We start from the raw sequence: 27,135 nt of genomic DNA, 5'->3' as shown, positions 1-27,135 counted from the left end.
GAAGGAGCATATATCTGGCTAGGACACGGCAGTATTGTGTCAGCTATAATGATTGTTTTTATTGTGAATGGTGACCAAGTTGGTACTATTGATCGAGTTGGTCGGCAGACACTTCTTAGGTGGAAACTTTAAATTTATTTATAAAGATACCCAGTAGCAACTACACATGTGCTTTCACTTCAAACTCTATCTCTACACAACTAACTACAGAGCTGGCCCATGCTACTCTCCTACAGGGTACTAAAGATCATGTGATCTTCCTTAACAAGCATTATTCTTAAAGGTACACACTAAATAAAACCATAATTACCACATCCCTCTCCCTTTACTCGAATATACATTTCATATTTACAAGTACAATTTTCTTAAGAGCAAAATATTAACATTGGTAAGTAATTTACAAGTTCGGTCTTTCAGATGGTTTCCTTGTGTGTGTTGAACATCTTAGCTCTACAACTTCTGACACTTTGTCAGGAACCTTCTTTTCCAGAGTTGCCTGAACATCAGGTGCTTCGGTGGGCACCTGCATTTCTGTGTCGTCAACTCTTACAGGAATATCAGACATGTCTGTACTGGGTTGAGTTCTCTCAGCAGGAAATGCTGACCCAGTTATGAACACTGGTGGAATCAATTTTTGGTGATTTGTTTCTCTCTTCCTTAGATGATCCCCATGTCTCCATATGACTGGCTTTCTTCCACTGGACTCTCTCCACATGGTAAGATAAAGGTCCAGTCACTGCACTCATTTCACCCGGTAACCACTTTGGTCCCTCTGCAAAGTTCTTATACCAGCTCTCCCATAGTAAATTTCCTCTCACGACTATGCCAGTCCTGTCTAGTTTTCTGGCTTCCCTGACTCCTTTCCACATTCCCCTCTAAATTGGGCATTATTAAGCTCAATCTCGTCCTGAGACAGCATTTCGTCAATAACTCCGCAGGTGTGATGCTTGTTGTTGTGTGAAGGGAGGTCCTGTAATGGAAAAGAAAGCATGTTAGCTTGGTTGCTGCAGATCTCCAGTTAGTTTCTTCATGCCTGCCTTGAACACTTGAATTTCCCTATCAGCCCGTCCATTTGAGGAAGGGTGGTACGGTATAATTTTTACATGAGTGATGCCGTTGAGGCTGATAAACCGTTGAAACTCAGCCCTCGTAAATGCAGAAACGACTACTTCTGGTAGTTCATTAGTGCAAAACTTTGATTCAGTTTCTCAATTGTAGCAGCCGATGTTGGTGACTTCACCTCATGTATGTCCATCCATTTTGAGTGGGCATCGATAATGAGCAGCAACATTGTTCCCATGAAAGATCCCACGTAGTCGATTTGCAACCACACCCATGATCTTCCTGGCCATTCCCAAGGGTATAATGGAGCTGTTGAAGGTAACTTTTGCAGTGGCTGACATTTCACACAATTCTTCACCAAGCTCTCTATTTCACCATCCATCCCAGACCACCATAGGTAGCTTTGCGCTATGGTTTTCCTTCATTCAGGATATCCCTGGGTGTGCGCAGTGTAGTTTAATTAAAAGTGGCTCCCTTCCCTTTGGATGTACTATCACTCATGCTCCCCACAATATGATGCCACTATGGCTGGTTATTTCATGTCTTCTGTTGAAGTACGGTTTCATTTCTTCAGATGCGGGCTTCTATGGCCAACCATGAAGCACTTGTTCTTGCACTTGAGATAGGACTGGTCCCAACTTGTCCAGTTTCTGGTCTGTCAAGCACATACCGGTGAGGAATCTAAGAAATTTAACAATAAAACAAAGTCCTTGTGGAACTGGGACATGTCATCATTTTCTTGTAAAAGCAAATGACTAAGTGCATCAGTGTTTGTGATTTGATTCCCAGGTCTGTGTATGAAAATATATTCATATGCTGCCAGGATTAAAGCACATTGTTGTATTCTTGTCAAGGCTATGGGTGGTATAGCCTTGTCCTCACTGAACAATCCTAGCAATGGTTTGTGGTCTGAAACAATTGTAAAATGGCAGCCGTGTACATGCTGGTGAAATTTCTTGACACCAAAGATGATGGGCAGGCCTTCTTTTTCTATCTGCGAGTATCCCTTTTCCACTGTGGTGACTGTTCTTGATATGTAACCTGTAGGCCATTCCGTGCCATTGTCCATCCAATGGGAGGCACTGCTCCCACTCTGTAGGGGAATGCATCAGATGTCAACACCAATTCTTTTGTCTGGTCATAATGTACTATTAGGTTTGATGAGTGTAACAATTGTTTCACCTTTAAGAAAGCTTCTTTCTGGGATGCCTCCCAAGTTGGTTCTTTATGAGTAGCTGATGCAGGGGGGGAGCACTGTAGACAAATTGGGTAAGAGCCGCCCACATTAGTTGATCATTCCTAGGAATGATTTGAGCCCTGAGGCATTCTTTGGCACTGATGCCTCTCTTATGGCTCTCACTTTCTCCTCAAACAGGTGGAGGCCCTGTGAATCTACACGGTGACCTAAATAGATTAATTCCCTCGCCTGGAACGTGCACTTTTCTTTTTTTAAATTCACTCCAAATGCTCTTTTTCAGTGAATTCTGTCACCAAAACATCATCTAAATAGACTACAGCCCGGGACAGTCCCTGCAGTAAACTTTCCATTGTCCTCTGGAAGATGACACAAGCTGAGGAGATGTCAAAAGACAATCGAGTATATTGGTACAACCCTTCGTGGGTATTATTTATGACAAAATCCCAGGAGATATTATCTAACTCTAGTTGTTGATAAGCATGACCCATATCAAGCTTTGTGTAGGTGGTTCCATCTTCCAGCTTGGCATACAGGTCTTCGATTTTTGGTATGGGGTGTCTGTCTAGCTTAGCTACTCTGTTAATTTGTAATCTCCACAAATACGGATGCTCTGGTAGGGTTTAAGGACTGTGACTATGGGCACTGCCTATTCTGAGAAGTGCACAGGTTGCATAATGCCCAGTTTTTCTAGTCTGTCCAATTCGGTGTTGACTTTTTCTCGCAGTGCAAAAGGTACTGGTCTCGCCTTCATGAATCGGAGGGGGGAGTGGGGGGTGGGGGGGTTGGGGGTGGGCGGCGGCGGTGGGGGTTGGTCTCTGGATCCACATGAATTTTTGCCTGCAGGTGCTGGATCTTCCCAAGTTTGTCCTTGAAGACTGTGGAGTACTTTCAAAATAGCACTGGTAACCCGTTTGCTCTCAACTGGAAAATTTCAGCCCATTTTAGCTTAATCTCCTTTAGCCAGTTTCATCCCAGGAGGCTTGGCCCCTCACCTGCTACCAGCATGAAGGGTAGCTTTGCCAATTGGACAGTTACTTTACTTATGCCTCTGATTTGAATGTCTTCACTTATGAATGTTTTTAATTAGGTAGTCGTTTCTTCTAAATATAATTGATGTTCCTCATTGTTCAGATATCTGAAGCATATGTTCCCCAATTACTGTAGTAAAAGCTCCTGTGTCCACTTCCATTCTAACAGGTCTGCCATTTACTTTCACCGTTACAAATATTGGTTCTGTCTTTCCAATTTTTAGGTTAAACAATGAATAAATATCTGAATTTGCTGTTTCAGGCTCTTCTACATTATAGATCTCATTCGGCTTTTTCTTTTGTTTAAAAACCTGCTGGACTCTTTCCCTGCACTGTCTCATTATATGTCCATTTCTGACAATAATAACAGACTGCTTACTTCCGCCTCTATTGAAATTATTCTTTGTTTTTGTTGCTAAGTCATTTTTTCTCATTCTGGCTAGTGGGGGCTGCTTCCTGCTTCTCAGCAGATTCTTGCATTTTCGTGTCCATTTTGGTTGGGGTTTCCCACCTGATGTGGAGGACGGTGCCATATTGCATGCCCTATGTGGCTTTTGAATCTCTTATTGTGCTTTCCATGGCCAGTGCTATCCCTAGTGTCTTCTTGAAAACCAAATTCGCTTTGGACAATAACCTCTTCTGAATCGTGCCCTCATTCATACCGCACACTAAACAATCTCTGAGCATGTCATTTAGAGATTTGCCAAACTCACAAGGTTCCATTAACTGCTTCAAACTTGCCAAATAGCATTTAACTGTCTCCCCTGGGCCTCTATTTCTTGAGTTAAACTTGGACCTTTGCATTGTTACTGAGGGCTTTGATCGATAGTGACCCTTCACGAGGTCCACCAATTCATCAAAATTTTTTGAATCTGGGGCACTGAGTGCCATCAAACTTCGAATCAAGCCATAGATTTTATTCCTACATGTACTTAAGAGGATTGCTCGCCTCTTCTCTTCCCCCATAATCTCATTCGCTTGGAAAAAGAACATAAGGCGATCAATGTAATGAGATCAATCATCCATGGCTGGATCGAAAGGATCAATTCTTCCAAATTGTGGCATTCTGTGAGGGAATTACTTTTATAATTTGAATGGAACTTCTACTTATAACTACTGGGTGAGGTACAGTGCTGATTTCGTTTCACTTGATTTCTTCTGCTAAACTTGTTTTATCCTTGTCACCAGTTTGTTGTGAGTGGTGGCCGAGTTGGTACTATTGATAGAGTTGGTCAGCAGACACTTCTTAGATGGAAACTTTTAGTTTATTCATAAAGGTGCTCAGCAGCAACTACACATGTGCTTTCACGTCAAACTCTATCTCTACACTAGTAACTATTAACTACAGAGGTAGCCTGTGTTATTTTCCTATTGGGTAATAAATATCATGTGATCTTCCTTAACAAGTATTATTCTTAAAGGTATATTAACAATAAATAAACCATAATTAGCACAGTTTTTCTGCCCAATATTCTCACATATCAGAGATCATTCCTGACAGGAATGGTAGCTAAGCTGTTTCAAACCTCTAATAATTCCAATAGTTTCTAGGAAATTGCCAAAGTTAATAGAGCCAATTTTAATTCCTCCACCGTGTGCAGGTACGGTAGTGTCTGTATGAGGATGATGTTTATACTTTTTTATTTCTGATTTTTACTGGTGCTCCATTGACTGCCATCTGAGTAGAATGCTGAGAATTGGCAACCATGTATATTGCAGTTGGGAGGTCACTTATAGTCTCTACGTCGGGATCCTATAACATACAGGAGACTCTGATTGAAATTTCAAGGTACAAGTGGATAAAGCCTGCACTATGCACATGCCACCATTTGCAGTAGGCAGAGAGCTGCCGGACTAGCAGTCCTCAGGGGGTTCACCTATTGGAGACTGCTCACAAACTTGCACAGGAAGGAGTTAGACAAGGAATGATAATGCTTTTTCTGAACTCTTAAAAATGTCACCTCTTGCACCCTCCAGGATTGTGCTATGCAAGTGAATGCCTAATTCCGACTGTCAGCCAGCTCAGTTTGGGGTCCAGGCAGTTTCCTGCCATCCGAAAACCAATAAGCTATATCGGGCTGACTCAGGATGGTTTAATCTTCATGCCGACAGAATCGGTTGTATTCGCCCATTCTCCGAAGAAAGCCTATCCACTCTGCCATATTAGTTAACATCATCCTAAGTATTTATTAATTTCTCCTGTAAACTTGACACCACAATCTCACTGTACTGGCTTCAGAATTATGACTAAAAGAATATATTCACCTTAATTGATCCCGACATCCTCAAAACATCACAGCAGCATTGTTAAATAAACAATCAAATTTGCTCTGTTGTTGCTTTTCCATTCCTGCAGTCAAATCAGATAAAGTTCAATCACAAAGGTTCTTATAGCAGGTGACCCCAGCTAACTGAAATAAATTATTACTGTACCAGGAATAAAGAATCAATGGACAAATAAAAATGCCTCTCCCATATGATGCTCTTGTCTTTTAAACAGCAGCTGTTAAGAAAGTTGTAAAAATGATTGAAATTAATAATAGCAGTGAGTCACCCTGCACCCAGGATATTATGGGCACCTTTCTTTTTTTATGACTTATTTTATGACCACGTAATATCACTTACAACAAAAGTGATTGCTTTGGTAAATTGAAGGCATGCTTTTTCATAACTAATTTGGAATAAAGTCCAAGGATATAACTTAGCCAGGAAATAGAATGAAACTCTTAGTGTGCAATCCACGAATGAGGCTTGCAAGCAAAAGCATGATTTTGTGTCAATTAAGTAAAGCTTCATTGAAGTTTTCAAGGAATGCATTTCCACATTTACTGCTTTAGTTTGTGGTAAAGTGCACATTTGGGAGTGTTGATTGGGACATCTTCAACCTTCTGCCAGTTTGTAATTTGTTTAAATTAATAAACAGTCTCATTCATCTTGTATTTTGTGTTGCTTACCACAACAATTACTTTTAGAGGGTTTGGTTATTTTATTTAATTTAAAACTAGATATACAGAGGATAATCAATAAAATATTTTGAATTCAGAGGGAGCATCATTAATAGTGACTAACTTTGCCTTCAGAACTGAATAACTGGGAGTATTAGAATTTTTAAATGCAACAGTTACAGCTTAAGAACATAGGAAGGAACATAGAAGGATTGAAACACAAATAGGCCATTCAACCCCTCAAGTTCTACCATTCAACTAGGTCACGGCTGGTTTGTATTCTAACTCCATATGCACACCTTAATCCGTAACCCTCAATACCCTGCCCTAACAAAAACCTAAAGCTTTGAAATTTCCAATTGACCAAACCACAACAGCTTTTTGGGAGACAGGGTTCCAGATTTCCAGGAGGCTTTGTGAAAATGCAACTGCTGCCAACACTCCTAAATGGCTTGGCTCTAGTTTTAAGATTTTGGGCCCACATTCTGGACTCATGGACATGAGGAAATAATTTATTTCTATCTATTAACAAACCCTTTAATCATTTAGATCACTCTTGATCTTATGGGTAACAACTGCTTATGGGTAACATCCATTGCAGAGGATTTAGAAATTGTGGCTTGATTTGAGCATTAATTTAGCAAATCAGAGTTACTTCAAGAAATTCATCTGGACCAGCCACATAAATGCCATGGTTACTAGAGCAGATCTGTGGCTGGTGTGTATTCCATGGCATGTGGCACACTTCTTGACTCCCCAAAGCATCTCAAACACCTACAAGCCACAAGTCAGAAGTGTGATGGAATAAACTGCACTTACCTGAGCAGCTCAACACCATCCAGAACAAAGCAATCCACTTAATCAGCATATAAATCCACTAATTTAAATACCCCTGCTCCATCACTGGTGAAGAGTGTACTATCTTCATGATACATGGTGAGTACATGCCAAAAACTTATTTGACTGCATGTCTCAAACATACAACTTCTACCACCTAGAAGAATAAGGTCAATAGCTACAAGGGAACCTCCGTGTTGCCCTCCAAGCCCCACACCACCCTGACTTGGGCATATATCGTTGTTCTATGATTACTGGGACAAAATCCTTGAATTCCCTCCCTAAAAGCACTGTGGAATCGGGGGCTGCAGTGATTCAAGAAGAAGGCCCAATTCCACCTTCACAAGGATAATGAGTGATGGTCATCGAGCTAGTGGCACTCAAATCCTGAGAAGAACTTAAAACAAGATTCTCAAAAGATCCTGAGGAAAGGTGCTCTCGACCTGAAACATTAACTCTGTTTCTCTCCACAGATGCTACCTGGCCTGCTGAGTATTTAAAGCTTCTTTGTTTTTACTTCAGGATTTCAGCGTCTGTTGTATTTTGCTTTTGCATTCCCAAGAGTATCTCATGTTTTAACTGTGGATTTAAATAATGCATTTAAAAAGGAACCTTTCTTTTTTCCCATTTTAGACATCATTGTTATTAAGAAGCTGAGTACAGGAAGTTGGAGTTGATTTTAAGATCAAGTCCTTAAGATTATGAAGGGTTCTTGATAGAGTAAATGTAATGATAGCAACTAGTTGGTGAGATGTTAATGAGAGACCATAAATTTAAGATAATTTAAGGGAAGTTCTAGAGAAATCATTCACTTAAAGAGTGGCTTGAAGGTAATTTTTTCTGCCACAAATTATTGGTGAAGCACAGCCTATGTAATTTTTGAAAGATAACTATTTTGGTGCATAGAACAAGAGAGAAAAGAAAGTGTGTGGGGAGTGAGCAGTTAAGTGGAATTGGGCCAGAAAGTTCATGTGGAGAAAGTGTCAGTGCAGACTTGATGCACGAAGGAGTGTGCTTCTGGGCGGTAATATTCTATTCATTTATCACCACAGTTTAGCAATTTCATGCTCCCAAGTGTGAAGTGTGTCTCCCTGCTGCGAGCACAGGACTCCCTCTTCACATGGGAATTTGCGGCATGGAATCTACGTTAAGGAATACATGTACATTTCCCAGCCCAAGGAAGCAGCATTGACACTTTGAAGAAGTCAATCATGATCAAAGTGAAAGGTAGAGGGGCTGAACGTCCTATTTGCATTCCCCTGCTCCTTTGTTCACTGCATCCTGAATGCTCACATTTACATTGAGGGCTGATGCAATTCTGAGCTTGCATTTGGTGTGAGTTATACGGAGAATTATATGATGCAGCTGTTGCCAGAGCCAGTGGCGACAAGCGGAGATAAAGCGCTTTGAGCCTGAAGAATCAGGAGAGTTTGACTATACTTTATATAGTGGGGAAGTTTTCCTCACAGTGGCTGTTTTTGCCATGCAATCTTGGACTTGCTTTTCATCACCCCGGATCCCCACCCTCTCAGCAATTACAATACCATGCTCCACTGTCTCCCAGCCTACCTTCCCACCACACAGGTTGATCTCTTAGGTGGGATATTAAGACATTTCTACTTGTTACTGACTTACTGATTAGTGGTAATAGTTTTTTTTTCCCCTAGATACTTGATGAAAACCATTGTAAGATTGAACATGCCATCATAAATCTAGGGAGATGTTAATTTGGCAGCCGGATAGCTACATCATTCAACTTGCACTGTGCACCATTAAAAAAGTCTCTTATCATTGTTCCTTGGGAAAATATTGATGATCAGAAGAATAAACAAATGAATGTTGCACACCAAGCCATGATGTCCCAAGGAATCTTTCTGTTCCTGTGTTGGGGGGCGTGGGGGGACGAAATTAAAGCTATAGCACAACAATAATCTTCAGCCAGATAGTATATTAAAATGAGTGCTAATGACCCTGAGTAAAAACTGAGTAAAAAACAGTACAGATTGGATAAACAGAACACATGGGAAGAAGCAGAGCAGTGGGGTCAGTTTTGAATTGTTTCAGCAAAAAGTCAGCAAAGACAGGATTCTGCGGCTTTCTGTCACAATATAAACATCTAAAGGTTGGAATGTAGCACCTTACCTGCATGCAGTTCAGGTTTGTTAATGAGCTGACAATATTCTCGCTATAGGGGAATTCTACTCATGCACAAAAGCTGGCAATAAAATTCAACAGCAGCAACGCCAATTTCAGATTACAACAGTGATCCATATAAAAACTGATACTTGGGACAAGTAATAGGAAAGATTGCATTAATGTTTTCACGAGCAGTCAAAATAAAAAGAAATAAAATTACATAGGATATAAAGCATAACAGGCCATTTGGCCTAATCGGCCCATGTTGGCACTTATGCTTCACTCAAGCCTCCTCCCATCTTTCCTCTTCTATCATTGTAACCCTCTATTCTTTTCTCCCTCATATGTTTGTCCAACTTCCCCTTCAATGCATCTGTACTATTCATTCAACCACTTCCTGTGGTAATGAGTTCCATGTTCTCACCACTCTTTGGGTAAAGAAATTTCTCCTCAATTCCCGATTGGATTTCTTGACGACTATCTTGTATTGGTGGCCTTTGGCATGTTCTCCAAAACTGGCAACATGCTCTTTGCATCCACTGTGTCAAAACTTTTCATGATTTTAAAAGCCTCTATTAAGTCATCACTCAGCTTTCTTTTTTCCAGTGAAAAGAGATCCAGTTTGTCAATCCTTTCCTGATATGCCATTGCTGTATATATAAAATTATTATTTTTTTCATTATTGAGAGACGCCTTTTTCCCATTTAGTAATTGACTTACTAATTTTAGATTTGGGGATTGTAAGGATGACCTGGAAGACTCATTGGCTGAAATTTTCCAGCCCCCCCATGGCACATTCCCCCAGGGGAGGGCCTGCGAGCTATTGAAATCTCCGTTCATATCGGCGGGACTGGAAGATCCCTCCGGCATGAGGGGTTGGGAAGTTCCGGCCATTGTGGCTGAGATATTTGCTTGGTGACTTCAGACAATGGCCACAACACAAGAACACAAGAACATAAAAAATAGGAGCAAGAGTACAACAGTGATCCATATAAAAACTGATACTTGGGACAAGTAATAGGAAAGATTGCAATAATGTTTTCACGAGCAGTCAAAATAAAAAGAAATAAAATTACATAGGATATAAAGCATAACAGGCCATTTGGCCTAATCGGCCCATGTTGGCACTTATGCTTCACTCAAGCCTGTCACATTTGTCAATATATGGTTCTGCACCAGCTTGCAATTAGGCTGACGTGGGCGGATGATCCGGGGAGGGGTGGGGGATGTGGGGTGATTCCATCAGGCTGGCCTTATAATGATTTGCAGATGTATTACAATGATGTTTGCAATGTCCGACGACAGAAAACGTGGCCTGCCATCAACGGGCTGACCGGATCGCAAACTGGTTTTACAATGTCATGAAACCAGTTTCTGGCCTACTCACCATATTGTCCGATCATGCCACCAAGCATGCCCGATGCCAACGGGCGCAAAAGGTTCTGCCCTAGTTCTTAGCCTACACTTGAAAAGAGCCAGGACCAATATGATGGGCCAAATGGCCTCCCTCTGTGCTGAATGATTCTATGAAGATCCATGTTCTTGCAAAAAAGTTTCCCAAGCTTTGTCTTTGAATACCTTTACACTTAAACCATTCTGACCCTCAGCATATAAAATCTGTCATTTTACATTGAGAAGTCAGTGGAAGACACAAGTGCTTCCAGGGAGGGGTAAATAAGCAGAACCATTTCATCATTGGTGCAGAGGTCACATCTTTCCTGCTGTATAATTCATTGAGATGGTGCTGATGGCATGCAGTTACTTTACTCTGAAAACATAATGACCCCAAGGAAAACACTTTGGACTTCACATCAGTCCTACACCTACTCACTTTGCCAGAAGGCTTTTTCATGCATCACTGGCCCGTAATCCACTTACATGCCTGTCAAGACATAATTTTCTGCTTTTTCATACAATTAATCTCGGAAGGCTGATGGAAAAAAAACATATTATGGGAGTCATCTAACTCCACATTTTAATCAGGATGACCAAGTGTGTTTGTAATGCTGTCCGGCTCTTTCAGGGGAAAGCAAATTCTGCCATTGACAACAGCACAAACAAGTCTGAGCATGGTTATCTTAGAACAGCGATGGATTAAAAAAAAAGACACATTTTAAAGTCAATGTAAATTTCAAGAAGAACTCCCCTTTTGCTTAGTTCAATCCAGGGTGGTAGTGACCTGCACAAAGCTGAAGATACCAGGTAAAAGCAAAATACTGCAGATGCTGGAAATCTGAAACAAAAACAGAAAATGCTAGAAAAACTCAGCAGGTCTGGCAGCATCTGTGGAGAGAGAAATAGAGTTATCATTTCAAGTCCATGTGACCCTTCTTCAGACTCTTGTGACCCTTCTTCAGACCCTTGTTTCAGGAGATCCCAGATGTTGTCTCTTAATTTATAACAAAAGGAAAGTACTTGCTGGGTCTAATTATATTTTTTCCATGTTGTTAAATGTTCTTCTGTTCTTGGAACACCAAAACCAAATTGGCACACACCTGTGATGGATGGGATGTTAGGGATGGGCAATACAAATACTGTCCAGCCAGTGAAACCCACATCTCATGTGCGGATAAATTAAAAAACAGATATATAGTTAGGCAATGAGAGGTTTCATTGAATAATTTAGTCTGATTACAAAACCATGCATAACTCCACATTACCAGAAAGATATGGAGGCATTGGAGAGGGTGCAGAGGAGGTTTACCAGGATGCTGTCTGGTCTGGAGGTTATTAGCTATGAGAAGAGGTTGGAGAAACTCGCTTGTTCACACTAGAGCGACGGAGATTGAGGGGCGACTTGATAGGAGTTTACAAAATTATGAGTGGCATGGACAGAGTTGATAGTCAGAAGCTTTTTCCCAAGGTGGAAGAGTCAGTTACTAGGGGACATAGATTTAAGGTGAGAAGAGAAAGCTTTAGAGGAGATGTGCGGGGCAAGTTTTTTACACAGAGGATAGTGAGTGTCTGGAATTCGCTGCCAGAGTAGGTGGTGGAAGCAGGTACAATAGTGATGTTTAAGAGGCAGCTTGACAAATACATGAATAGGATGGGAATAGAGGGATACGGACCCCAGAAGTGCGAAATGTTTTAGTTTGACAGGCAATGTGATTGGCGCTGGCTTGGAGGGCCGAAGGGCCTGTTCCTGTGCTGTACTTTTCTTTGTTCTTTGTTCTATATTATATATTCATATTTGCTTTATAGTAAAAAGCTGTTGACTTTTACCAAGAATGCTAATCTGACAACTACCCCTTTAATGAACTGAACAATTTTGCGTTGGAATAAACTACACCAAGCTATAGTAGAGCCTGAGGTTGCTTGCATATTATCCTCTGCAGTAGTTTTCCTTCATCTTGCCTGGACAGTTTGGGCAGAATGTTGAGAGAAAGGACGGAAGAGGATGGAAGGGCAGCAGTGGAATTTTTAGCTATTAGATAGCCTGCTATCTGTTGTCTGGATAAAAGGAAGCCAGCAATTGAGCGACACATTGGCCAACCAAATCCCACATGGTACAATATTCAGGTAGGCCTCTAAATGACCAAGCAGCCTGCCCACAATAGACAGATGGTGAACTGCTTAAATATGGAAATCGAGGTCCAACTAAGGTTTTAGGAACCCAACTGAAATTTGTAGGTACAAATGGGAGGAGTGAGCACTCTGTGAGGCGGTACCTGTTACACTGGGAATTTAAAGTATTGTAATTCACAGGTGAGTACTCAACTCCTACTAATCCATGCCATGTAACTGGGAGCCACTAGCGGCCCCTCTACTTTCATTTTACTCCCACAACATTTATTTATGCTCACGAAATAAGCCCTTAATGATGCACAAAAACCTTCTGGGTTTTTATCTATGCTGTTCTGGAACACTCTGAGAGGGTCCATGGGAAGAATTTCAAGCAACGTTTGAAAAGGGCCCAAGGATGGCAGATATTGCAGAGGTGGGGATGGAATTGGAGAATGGTGAAAGTAGCTGATCTTAGTGAGGAAGAGGATTTGGGACTGAAGCTCAGCTCAAGGTTTAATAGGACACTGAGTTCATGAATATCCTATTTCAGCCAGTGACCAGTGAGGGATCGTAACTAGAAAGAGAATGGAATCAATAACAAAGGTATGAAAATCATGGGGTGAGGACAAAGATGATGGTTTCAGTCTTCCAAATGTTTAACTGGAGGAAATTATAGTTCATCCAAGTCTGGATGTGGGTTTAAAAGTAGAAACTTCTTGCTACAACTGTAAAGGGGATTGATGAGACCACGCCTAGGCCAGAATTTTACGTTAATCATGCAGGCACACGTCTGACCCAGAACCGTGTGAATTTGCACGAGAAGCTGCCGGGTGCGAGTCCCGACGTCATCTCGCTCGTGTGCAACATTAAGGTCGACGAGCACGCGCGGGAGTCAGAAACGCACCAGCCCATTAAAGAGGCAATTGTCAGAGATTTTACATGGCCCATCCACTTTTACGGTTGGTGGATGGGCCAATCAGCCAGGCAGCCTTCACATTTTCACTACAAACTCCATCCAGGGTGGGATAAAATGTCTGGGGTTAAATAAAATGAAAGATGTCATTTGAGGGATGAGGTGCCAGGTGGTCTGCTGTCAGGTACTTGAATTTGCAGAATTGACACAGTTTGCAGCATTTTGTTGAGCTCATTTCATTTTTGCAGTACTGAAGCTACCTGAGGCAGCTGTACAGCAGCTGTCAGCCTTCAGGGAGCTCGTCGGAAACGTCTGCCCATACCTTTACTTCTCTCGGCACCTGCCCTCTACCTGCACCCCCGCCCTCCCCCATGCACCCCCACTTCCCCGGTAGCGCTGAGCCTTTCTCAGCACACGTTTCGTGCTGGCTGCCAGTTAATTGGCCAGCCAGCGTGAAATCATGGTCCAAAACACCACAAACGCATGTCACGTCCGCTTCTGGGCCTGCAGGTTGCACTCGTCCAACAAGCGCAAGATTCAGGCCCTAAGTTACTATGTACAGTTTTGGTCTCCTAACTTAAGGAGGGATATAATTGCATTGGAAACTGTTCAGAGAAGATTCACAATGCTGATTGCTGGGATGAAGGGTTGGTCTTATGAGGAAATGTTGAGCAGGTTGGGCCTATACTCACTGGAGTTTAGAAGAATGAGAGGCGACCTTACTAAACATATTTTCTGAGGGGGCTTGGCAGTGCAGATGTTGAGAGGATATTTCCCCTCATGGGGGAATCTATAACTAGGGACACAGTTTAAAAATAAGGAGGCTCCCATTTAAGATGGACATGAGCAGGAATTTCTTCTCTCAGAGGGTTGCTAGTTTTTGGAATTCTCTTCCACAGAGAGCAGAGAAGGCTGGATTATTGAACATATTCATGGCGGAGCTATAAAGATTTTTGATTGACAAGGGAGTCAAGGGTTCTGGGAGACAGGCAGTGGAGTTAAGGCCATCATCAGATCTGCCATGATCTTAATGAATAGTGGAGCAAGCTCTATGAGCCAATAACCTACTCCTGCTCTTATTTCTTATGATCTTCTGAGACCAACATGCTAATAACACTGAGCCAAAGGAACATTTGGAGAGGTGAAGGACTAGAGCTGTACCTCGGGCATGCAAACCTAGGAATTTGAGGGGTCACAAATCCAGTGGTTATCTAGGGATAATCCTGGACAAAAAGATGTGCTTCAGCCAGAACTGGTGGTGGAAGGCTAGCCAGCTGTGAGCCAGATATTTCAGGTTTGCACCCTTGGAATTCAGAGAACAAATATGAGGTCCACAACAGGAGAGTGACCAGGATGGAGTGAGCAAAGGTTTTGCTGAGAACAAGGGTGTTGAAGCTGGAGGAGGAGAAGTAGTTGAGTAGATCAACAGCTGCAAAAGTATTATGATGAATGAAAGACCAAAGATAATGCAGTTGGCTGCTTAATTTATAAGGTTTCCCAGCATTTTCTGTTTTTATTTCAGATTTTCAGCATCTGTCGTAGTTTGCTTTGGTTTATAAGTTACCAATTTCAGATGCGGAAAAAATCATAGGGCAACATTGACAGGGATCTGGAAACTCTTTCATTTGGAGAATAATTCACGTGGGGCCAACCTGAAGAGGCAGGGAAAAGAATGTCTAAAAATGGGTGCAAAATTAGATATAAAAAATGTAAAAATGCAAATTCTGAAGTATTGTCTGGTACTATCATTATATTTTATCAAATTTAGAATGAAAAATAGCTATCAAATTTTTCATTCCAATTTAAAGACAGCAAGTGTAGCTGCACACTGTACGCAATTAAAATGAAATGGCTGCAAAATGGCAGTCTTTAAATTAGCAGATGATTAATGGCAGTCTTCATGCTGTTCACAGTAAAGTCCATTGCATACCATTTCAGTATCAGCTCTCAGTCCACCAATAGGTTAATCCCTGCCTGACTAAAGCCATTTTCTGTGAGGTATAGCAGTTATTAATCTTTCATTTCCTTTCATTCATCAGACAACCTTATCATGAGGTGTAATAGCAAGTCCATTACAAAGGAGGTAGAAATTTATATCATGGTTCTGGTCTGGAATACAATCACTTGCTGATTAGGAGATGAGGACAATGTCTCAATTGATTACTCAACCCCACTTCCCCTCTAGGCTCTAACTTTGCATTTACAACCATTTGCTCATACAGTTTTCAAATATACCTCCCTTCTTTCCCCCAATAACAAGATTTCCTTTTCTTCCTTCTTCTGTTATCCACACCGGATTCTCTAATACTGCTCACAAAACCTGAATTAACATAAATAAAATGTCGCCCTGGGAGAGCATTTTGGGCACAAACAGAAACTTTCCATGAAGAATGGTAGGCCATTAAGATGTCATGCTTTCTGGACAATGGTTTGCTGCATGCTTCTAAGAGTATTATTTCCAGATGAAAAACTTTGATTTTATTCCAATTGAATACCTGGAAGCATGCTCTGACGTATAGGGAATCATTTTGAAAATCAGTGACGGTAGGGAAACTGACGGTATCTGAATTGATTGTCTGTAATGCACTGTACCTGATTATCCTTCAATGCAAAGGAAACTAGTGGAGGGGAGGGAGCCAAGTGGTGTATAACAGTATCCCTCAATATTATTCTCATTGTGGCTAAAAATTGACTTTGTATGGGGCAGTCCCCAGTGAAAAGCATAGGGTGTAATAATATGCCATCTATGAATGAAAGGAAATGTGCCCACAGAGCCTTTGAGAAAATCATTGTGTTGTTTCCTTTATTAAGACTCGAATCACTTTGTTATCAAAAACCACATTAATGCGATACATCAGCTCGGCGTTTTTGGATTATTATCCCAGGAATTATGCAGAGCTGCAACATATAAAACCAGATAGCAAACCATGAAATGTTCTCACTCTGGTAGCTTACATCTGTTTCTTTTCTCTTCCATTCAATTATTTTTCAATCTGCTCACTCCCATTATGTTATTCACTTTCACCATGAGCAGTTTCTGGAATCCAGAATAAGCCAATTTACAATACAAACATTAATTGGTATGGTTCTGTGATGCCCACAATTGTTATCTCTCTGAAATATCTATCCAATTTTCCTTTGATTTTGCCAAGATTCTGCCTCAAAGGTCTCCCTTGTTCTTGTCTGTTTTATATTCCTTAACTGCTGTGTAAAAATAAATAATTAAATGTGTTATGTCTGTTCACATTCTTTCACCTGAGCTTGACTTGTGTTGTCATTCACACAGTCATGGATGAGTCAGATTTCCTCCAGTTAACCACTAGAAAAACACAAATTATCCTCTTTTATTCTTGGGGGAAGATCCAAACCTGCAGTTCTGTTTTCAAATTGGTTTCTGGCTGCTTGCTGAAACTGAACCTGATAGCTTACAGCCTTGGTTTTCTGCATGACCTGATCCAAGTTTCAGACCTCACACAGTCCATGTCCAGGAGACCCCATTTTAACATCTTCAATGTTGCAAATTCCAGCTGTCTATTACTCTTACTGTTGTTGAAACGTCGGGATCAATTTTTCAACATCTTCATAGTAGACCTCCTGAGCTCCACCCAATATATACCCCTACCTATTTACAATTCTGCAGGCTCATGCTGATGAAGAATCATAGAATCATAGGATTTTACAGCACAGAAAAAGGCACCTGTCACACTTGTGTCAGCACTTAAAAAGAGCTGTCCAATTTAATCCCATAACTCCAGCATTTTCCAGGTAACCTTGTAATTCAGTCCTCTTTAAAGATTTTATGGAACTTGGTTCCTTCAACCTTTCAGGTGGTGCTTTCCAGCTCTTAACAACCCTCTGTGTGAAGAAATTTCTCCCTATTTCCCCATGAGTTCTTTTGCCAATTATTTGAAATCTATGATGTTTGGTTGCTAATCCACTTACCAAAGGAAATAGTTTATCTGATTCACTCCATGATAATATCTTATAGTTTTGAACAGGCTATCACTTAACTTCCTCTGATCTACGAAGAACATTCCCAAATTCTCCAATCTTGCCACATAATGGAACTCCTTCATTCGTGGTATCACTCTGGTAATCCTCCTCTGTAACTTCAGCAAAGCCTTGACATTCTTCTTGAAGTATGCTGCTCAAAATTGCAGACAATCCTTTCTTTAAGGCCTAACCAGATGTTTGTAAAGCTTCAGCGTAACTTCCTTACCTTGTCCTGCCGACTTCAAAGATTTGTGAATATCCCAGGTCCCTCTGTTCCAGCAGACCCCTCAAAACAGGACCATGTAGATTTTCCTGCCTCTCTATGTTGTTTCTTGCAAAGTGCATTACTTCACTTAACACGTTAAATTGTATCTGCCGTAAACCTGTGCCTTTTACCAGTCCATCTGTGTCCTCCTGAAGTCTGCTACTCTCATGCTTTCTAATTATTATGTTGCCAAATTTGGTATTGTGCTGGAACAAACTCCAGAATTGTACGCCCTATACTCAAGTCTAGTCAATTATTATAATGAGAAATACAATACCAACTCCTGGGGGGCCTCACTACAGACTCCTCTCCAGTCAGAACAACATCTGTTCACCACAGTCTAGGATTACATAGGATATATGGCACAGAAAAGGCCAGTTGGGCCAGCCAGTCGATGCCAGTGTTTATGCTCCACTCGAGCCCCCTCCCATCTTTCCTTATTTACATCTATCACCGTAACCTTTGATTCCCTTCACTCTCATGCTTTTGTCTAGCTTCCCCAATAAATGCAGCTATACTATTCACTTCAGCCACTCCCTGTGGTAGCGAGTTCCACATTCTCAACACTTAGGTAAAGCGGTTTCTTCTGAATTCCCTATTAGATTTCTCGATGACTATCACATATTGGTGGCCTCTGGTCATTCTCTTCCCCACAAGAGGGAACACTCTCTCCACATTCACTCTGTCAAAACGTTTTATAATCTTAAAGACCTCTATTAGATCACTCCTCAGCCTTCTTTTTTCAAGAGAGAAAGGACTCAGCCTATTAATCCTTTGCTGATATGTATACCTACTCACTTCTATTATCATCCATATAAACCTTCTGTGCACTGTCTCCAATGCCTACATCCTTATTATCATTTGGTCATCAGAACTGCATGCAATACTCTAAGTGTGGTTCAAGGTTTGATACACATTTAGCATGAATTTCCTATTTTAATTCTATTGCTCTAGAAATAAAGCCTAGTGCTTGGCCTACTTTTTCTTAATGGCCTTGCTAACCTGGGACGTAACCTTTAGCAATTGATTTATTTGTACTCCTTTTTTCTCAACTCCATTGAGACTTGCATCTTCCAAGCAACAATAGCCAAAAACCATCTCCCCCACCAGGTACTGTTCTCTCAGCTCCCAAATGTCCAACATTCTAGGGGAGGACAAAAAAATAAAACATCAAAGACAATCTGAAGCTCTTCTTGAAGTGCAGCGGCATGGACCTTAATGGCTGGGAGGAACTTGTTACCAGTCATTCAGAATGGTGACAACTTGTTCATCAAGTTGCACCCCCGATCCCAATACCTTAATGATGAGGCAGTAGCAGCAGAAAAGGAAAAAAAAAATGAAAACAAATGCCATACTCTAGATCCGAGTACTTCATGGAACATCCTGCCCCATGTGCCCAAATACCTCTGGGTCGAAAATTGGTCTGCTCAATCACATGAGGACCCATAGCAAAAACTCATGACTCTGTGGAGGTCTCAGCCTCAAATTGAGGGATAGCTGCTGCCGTTGACATCATTTGCTGCTGTCCCTCCCCATATTAACAATCCCCACGATTTGGTGTCATCCACTAATTTAGAAATTGTGGCCTGGATTTTCACGGACTTGTAGAAACTCTGCAGACATTAAAAATGGTGGATAGGACCCAGATTCACAAGTTGCATCCTCATTTCTAACAAATCCCATTTTTGCTGGCAGTGGAAAGGGGGCAGGGTATAACTTACACATGAGGGAAATCCAAACTCACCAGGGCCATTTGAAATTGGTGCTAAGTTAAAATAAACCCGATTTTCCCTGTAGCAAAGGCCTTAACCAGCATTGTGGGAGTTAAGATTTTTTTAGAGTAGTCATAAATGATCTTGAAGAGCAGGTCCATAAAGTCTATAGAACTGCCAAGCTGTGAAGTTATTTAAATCCCCAGCCCTTTAAAAATTAAAAAAGCCTGCTTGTGTCAGTGAAATTTGAAAACAATCTATTCGAGTAGTTACAATAGCTGTTTGTTGACATTACCCAAGGGCTATCATTATTTCATTATTAATGCTTGGCTGCTTTCCAGAACCTATCATAATCTCAATAGGGGATCCTAAATTCACAGTTTAACTGACAGCTCAAAGAGTCTATTAAAGGATTAGTTGTCTTTGTTAATGGGGTTATGAATACAAATCTGTTTTTTTTATAATAGATTAAATGCTTGGGGGGATTTAAATGTTTTGATTGGACTTTCATGAATGGAATTTTTTTTACTCTAGTAAAGGTTATAACAAACAGTTAGATTTTGACTTTGTTTAATCGCAACATGGCTCTTGAGATCTGCTCATGGGGGATACTGAGTGAGTTGGCATGGATGGTGTAAGGAGAAAGCGTGTTAGGTGGGGGCATGGAATAGCATGAGTTAGCATTAAATGGGCATGGGGCTACAAGGAGCCATGATGGTGGCTGGGGCATGGGTTAGCATGCGTTGGCATTAAGTTGGCATGGGGCTATATGGGCCATGGGGATGGCTGGGGTCCAAAGGTTGGCATAAATTGGCATATGGGCATGGAGGTAGCATAGGGTGTAGATGGGGAGTGATGGGGTGTGAGGGATGAGGACTAGTGGGTCTAAAATTTAATGAAACAACTGGGATGAAATCCCAGTGCACTTGTGCAGCCAGCAGTGATGCAGTGCCTGGTAGCTGATGTCTCAGCTTCCTTTGTGACACAGGCAGAAGCCTCCATTGTCTGACTGCTGTATTGGGATCTTAGACTGAGGTCATAAGATCTTGTTTTCCAACATTATCCAATAACACTCCACACAACAATTCCACCGTCACTGCACCAATAAAATAAAGTTTAAAACATCTCACCCCGAAGTCTCATGATGATCCCTCAAAATAGTTGTGTAGATGAATGCATGTACAAAATAGCAATTTTTATGCCAATGAAGTGTTAGACCTCATGATCATAAGTGTTTGGCCTCACGTTCAGTCCATTCTGAAAGCTTCCAGCACACACATAGCAGCCCTGGGAGAGCACACTTAAATCCGGACGTGCTGAAGGGACCATACTAGGAGTGACTGGAAACATTCTGGTCTACATGTTTTGAGGGCACTGGGCTTGTATTCCCTAGAGTTTTGAAGAATGAGAGATGATCTCATAGAAACTTACAAAATGCCTACAGGGCGTGAGTCGATAGGATGGTTCCCTTAGCTGGCGAGTCTGGAACCAGGGGACACAGTCTCAGAATAAGGGGCAGGTCATTCGGACAGAGATGAGGAGGAATTTCTTCACTTAGAGGGTGCTGAATCTTTGTAATTCTCTACCCCAGAGGGCTGTGGAAGCTCAACCATTGAATATATTCAAGACAGAGTTGGATAGATTTCTAGATACTAATGACATCAGGGGATATTGGGATTCTGCAGGAAAATGGAGTTGATGTAGATGATCAGCCATGATCTAGTTCAGGCTTGTGGAACATACGGCACACAGGCCGGATGCAGCTTGCGAAGCTCCTCTATGTGGCACCCGGAGCCAGTTTGAAAATGCCGGCCAAGCAGGTAAGTTGGAATGGAAGATTCTGCAAGGAGCAGCTTCTCCAATCACAGGCTGTTTCTCTCATGCACTTGCAGCAAATGTGGAAGACAATCAATCTGTGCTTGGAGGAGCAGCCAATATCAGCAGCGTGAGTTTGGGGCTGCAGGAACGGAGAGCTGGGAAGCAGGCCTCGGGGGACAAAGAGTCGGGGAGCAGGACTGGGGGAACAGAGAGCCGGGGAGCAAGCCTGGGGAACAGAGAGCCGGGGAGCGGGCCTGGGAGAACAGAAAGCCGGGGAGCAGGCCTGGGAGAACAGAAAGCCGGGGAGCAGGCCTGGGAGAACAGAAAGCCGGGGAGCAGGCCTGGGAGAACAGAAAGCCGGGGAGCAGGCCTGGGAGAACAGAAAGCCGGGGAGCAGACCTGGGGAACAGAAAGCCGGGGAGCAGACATGGGGAACAGAAAGCCGGGGAGCAGGCCTGGGAGAACAGAGAGCCAGGGGGTGGGCCTGGGAGAACAGAAAGCCGGGGAGCAGGCCTGGGAGAACAGAAAGCCGGGGAGCAGGCCTGGGAGAACAGAAAGCCGGGGAGCAGGCCTGGGGAAACAGAAAGCTAGCGAGCAGGCCTGGGGGAACAGAAAGCCGGGGAGCGGGCCTGGGAGAACAGAAAGCCGGGGAGCAGACCTGGGGAACAGAAAGCCAGGGAGCAGACATGGGGAACAGAAAGCCGGGGAGCAGGCCTGGGAGAACAGAGAGCCAGGGGGTGGGCCTGGGAGAACAGAAAGCCGGGGAGCAGGTCTGGGAGAACAGAAAGCCGGGGAGCAGGTCTGGGAGAACAGAAAGCCGGGGAGCGGGCCTGGGGAACAGAAAGCCGGGGAGCGGGCCTGGGGAACAGAAAGCCGGGGAGCAGGCCTGGGAGAACAGAAAGCCGGGGAGCGGGCCTGGGAGAACAGAAAGCCGGGGAGCAGGCCTGGGAGAACAGAAAGCCGGGGAGCAGGCCTGGGGGAACAGAGAGCTAGGAAGTGAGCCAGGTCAGAAGAGAGGGCCTCGGAGCTGGCCTGGGGAATGGGCCTTGGGCAGCAGGGAGCAGCTGTGGGGAGCGAGCCTAGGTGAACAGAGTGCTGGGGAACCGGCCCAGGTGAATAGAGTGCTAGGGAGTAGGCCTGGCTGCAGAGGGTGCTGGGACCACGGTGTGTAGACGCTGGCTTTGAGGTCTGGGAGTGAGAGGCTGCGAAGCCACAGGCTGGGGGGGAAGGATGGGGGCTGGTGGTGGTAGCGGGGTTAGAGAAGCTGACTGCTGTGTGGGAGATTGAGTTTGTGCATAAGAGGGAGTAAGAGAGAGAGAGAGAGAACGTTTGTGTGTGTTGGCGGGGGGAGGGAGTGGGAGAGAGTGCATGTTTGTGTGGGAGTGAGAGAGTGTGTGGAAGTGAGAGAGAGAGTGTGTGTGTGTGTGGGATTGAGAGAGAGTGTATGTGTGCAAGTGAGAGAGTGTGTACGTTTGTGCTGACGTGAGTCTGAACTTCTGTATATTCCTACTCTCCTCGTGTTGTATCGTGGCCCTGCCCTCTGTAAATCTTCCCCCAAATCTCTGCACCTGCCACAACTCTCTCCATGTGGGAGTGAGAGAGTGAGTAAGTGAGTGAGAGAGAGTGAGTGAGTGAGTACGATTGTGTGTCTGCCTTACTCCCAGTCTCAGTTTTCCCACTTACTCTCACCAGCACACACCAGCCCACGCACATATCCACTCACACAGTGAGTGAGCACCCTGAGATTGGGAGTGAGCCTGGTACACACATTCTGACTCTCTCACACTCTGGCCATTTTTATTAATGACTCTTTTTAAACTTAACTTATTGCTATGACATTGCTTTATTTTTGCTCAGCAGTTGTTTCTTTTTTTAATAACTCACCGTTTTTGTTTTGAAATTCAGTTTAATGGTGTGCCGAAATTTAACTTTCTGAAATTTGATCATTGGCCTATTTAATTAAAACAATGGAAATGTGCCTTCCCCCCGCTCCCCCACCAGCGAAAAGGTTGGACAAGCTTGATCTAGTTGAATGGCAGAGCAGGTTCGAGGTGCTGAATAGTCTACTGCTGCTGCTATGTTCCGAAAGTTTCAGACTTCCAATGCACTGACAACAAATTTTGTAACATTTGTCCCTGCATCTTCTTCCAGCCTTAAACCCCAGTTTTTATTCTCTGCTGATGTGAGTCTGAGCTTCTGTATACTCCTACTCTCCTTGTATTTTATCGTGGCCCTGCCCTCTGTAAATCTTCCCCCAAATCCCTGCACCTGCCACAACTCTCTCCATCTCTGTAAAAACACCCAAAAGTTGCTTGTTTGTGTATTCACTCATCGACTTTAACCTCCCCCAAGTTTCTGCTAAGTGTCGATGACACTAACCCCCCTTTGTCACCCACTTTATTGCATTTCACTGAGGGTACGCCGGAGAAAATATTGGACAGCTCAGCCCTTTGTGTGGATCTTCAGAGGTTGGGAGTGTGGTTATAGAATTGGTCATGGAGATCAGCTTGTCTTCACGCTTCACATACAGCTGGCAACATTTTTAAGCTTATTGAAGGGCTCATTGCTCATGCATGTGGGTCACATTTCTTTTCTAATTCCTATACAAATTAGTGCCATGTTAGATTTCACAGCTCCGTCAAAGGCAGCTCACCCATATAAAAAAAAAACACATGGGCCAGAATTTAATGTTGATCGGGCGTGCGCCTGACCTGAACGCACGTGAAATTGCGCAAAATAACATGGGGCGTGCGTCCCCACGTCATCGTGCACATGAGCAATAATGAGGTCGGCAGGCATGCACGGGAGTTGGAGTCATGCCCATCGACAATTAAAGGGCCAATTAAGACCATCAGAAAGCCTATGGTACACGATTTTACGTTGCCCATGTGATTTCACACTCGCCACACGGGCAAAACGGGCAGCCAGTTTTTAACAAATTGTCATCCAAGGGTGGGATAAAAAATTGTTTGGAGCATTGCCATTTTGAGTAGAGAGGGATTTAGGAGATAGTTTGCTGTTGGGTCCTTATTGAAACTTGACAGCTTTATCTCTGTTTTGACCTTGTTTCTTTGCCTTGCTAGCCTTCATTTCAGGATTCATTGATGTCTCCAAGGCCCTTGGAGGGTTTTTACCATGTGGGCCCTGCGAGTAACCAGGCAGCTTTCTGTTTCCCTGGTAATGGGAATTGTCTACTCCACTGGTGGCAGCTCCTCTGAGGAGGAAGAGAGGGGCAGAAGGAACAGGAGGCCAGTTGTCTGTAGGCAGCATCCTAGGGAGTGACCTGTGGGAGAAGAGGCGCAGGCACAGGGGGCACAGGGCCAGCAGGGAGTCCAAGGCAGAAAGGGTCGCAGAAGACGCTACTATCCTGCTGCCAGGGTTTACAGGCGGTGATGCAGCTACATCAACATGTCAGAGGTGCAATGCTGAAGGAGGCTCTGCCTCTCCAGAGAGACAGTGACCTCCATTTGTCAGATAATTGGGCCAGAGATCATGTCCAACTGTATGGCCAGCCACTCCATGCCAGTGGGTCTGAAGGTCATAGTGGTCCTCAACTTTGATGCCTCCAGCTCTTCCCAGGTGTCAGTGGGGGATCTGCATGGAGTGTCCCAATCAGCTGTCCATAGCTGCGTCAAGCTTTTGACTGATGCTCTGTTCAAGAGGGTCATGGCATTTATTCATTACCGGATGGGTGAGGCCAGCCAGGCTGAGCGAGCCAGAGGGTTTGCAGTGATTGCTGGGTTCCCCCACATCCAGGGTGCCATCGACTGCACACATGTGGCTATCAAGGTGCCAGCGGGTGAGCTGGTGCCTTCGTCAAAAGGAATGGCTTTCACCCTAGTGACCACAAGACGCAGCTTCTGCAAGTCTGTGCAAGGTACCCTGGCAACTCCCATGATGCATACATCCCCTGACACTCACTGGTGCCAAGGCTGTTCATGGCTCCAGCTCGAATGGATGGATGGCTGCTGGGTGACAAAGGCTACCCATTGAAAATGTGGCTCATGATGCCTCTCCGCCACCCAAGAACAGAACCAGAGCAGAGGTATAATAGGAGTAGAAAGGACCATAGAACTGCTGAGCATGAAATTCAGATGCCTGGACCATTCATGGGGAGCACTGCAATACCCCTCAGAGCGTGTGTCTCTGATAGTGGTTGCATGCTGCGCTCTCTGCAATCTGGCTCTGGCAAGGTGGACCCACTGGGGGAAGAAGATCTTGAGGCAGCTCTACAGGCCTCAAATGATGACTGCAGTGGTGGATCAGTGGAACCTGGGAAAGAACATGGTGAAGATGTGGAGGCTGACCTCTGGAAGCTTCAGGGAGGCAGGGACACCAGGGAGGCCTTGATCCAACGCAACTTCAGCTAGGCTGCCAAGGCACTGCTTTCACCTCATGCCAGGGGTGCCACCTCCCTACCCGATGTTTGAAATGACGCATTCCTTGAACCCAAAATCCACTCAATACCTGTGCAATAAAGTTTAGAGCCCCTCATGTCCAGTGTGAGATACTGGTGTGCCCTGCACCTACAATACCAGTGAAGCATGCTCAGACCATTAACACAAAAGCAAAATTCATATCATATTAGAACTCACAGAAAATAAACATAACAATATAAGGTGTTAATGGTCACACCAGTAAACAAATTAACAAAACATGGCAGAACAGAAGCAGTGAACAGTCCCTCTTGTGCTCACAGTGCCTTATACTTACGCTTGTGAGTGCTGCCTCTTGGTGCCCCCCTCCCACCCCACCTCACTGGCAGTGGTATTGGAGGCAGCCTGCTGAATCTGCTGTCCTCTTGGCCTTGATCACCTTGGCAGTCGTCCTCTGGCCAGTGGATCCTGTGCAGGCCATGCCTGGGAGGGTCAGTCCAGCGCCACTGTTGCACACACCTCAGTCATCACCACCTCATCAGGTGCCATAGTCACTGGTAGAGGCGCGGAGGAGCGACTGCCGTCATCCAGAGCACACTGAGAGGAGCCCCCAGAGACGACAAGCAGCCTGTGCACCAATGTGATGTCGCTCTTGACCTCCCTGCACACAATTGACAGACGGGCACCTAGCTGGGATACTAAGTGCCTCAACCATCTCCCACACTGGCAGTGACGCCCTGAGGTCATTTCCTGTGTGAGGGCTTGCAGGTTTGAGCGCAACCCCAGGAACACCTGATTCTGTTCCTGGAGCTGCCTCTCCATGAGAGTCGCCATTCTCTCAATGGAGGAGGCAGTGTGCTCAGTGCTGAGGGTCAGCACAGTGCTCATGCTCCACATGGACTCCTCCACGACAGAGACCATGGCACACATACCCTCATGGATCTCTGCCAGATTCTCCCGTGCATCCCGCTGGACATCCAGCATCTGCCACCTGATGCACGACTCCAGAGGCTTGGCATCTCTCGGACTCAGCATGGTCCTGGTCTCCAGCAGTCCTCTGACTGCCAGCATCCTGGGCACTCAGCCTGCTCCTTGCGCAAGTATGCTATGCCCTCACCGCTAAGCACCGACATTGTAGCCGCTGATCTAATGCCCACCATGGTGCTGGTACCTGCACTGGCGCCTGGTGTAGAGAGGGGGTGTCATGCAAGTGCATCTGACAGGCACTGGTCCTCCAGTGTTGAGGGTGGCTCCTTGGCGTCCTGCAGTTGTTTGCTGGATGGCAATTCTAGGGGAGAAAAATGACATGTCAGTAGTGCTAGTCATCACACTGTCACTGTGCATGCTA

At 44.0% G+C, this 27,135-nt stretch overlaps 1 long non-coding RNA gene across 1 annotated transcript in view; it reads right to left on the bottom strand.

Moving 5' to 3' along the window:
* Positions 1-852: 852 nt before the first annotated feature.
* The window catches only part of LOC121278768, a 73,476-nt gene continuing 47,193 nt past the window's right edge, over positions 853-27,135 (bottom strand). Inside the window, exons 2-4 of the long non-coding RNA XR_005943278.1 lie at positions 11,038-11,136; positions 5,554-5,638; positions 853-970 (exon numbers count right to left, since the gene is read on the bottom strand). This is a non-coding gene — a long non-coding RNA (uncharacterized LOC121278768). The remainder of the gene's footprint in view (positions 971-5,553; positions 5,639-11,037; positions 11,137-27,135) is intronic.

Source organism: Carcharodon carcharias, chromosome 6 (assembly GCF_017639515.1).
Source record: "Carcharodon carcharias isolate sCarCar2 chromosome 6, sCarCar2.pri, whole genome shotgun sequence".
Lineage (NCBI taxonomy): Eukaryota > Metazoa > Chordata > Chondrichthyes > Lamniformes > Lamnidae > Carcharodon > Carcharodon carcharias.
This window is presented reverse-complemented; position numbering and strand designations above follow the sequence as displayed.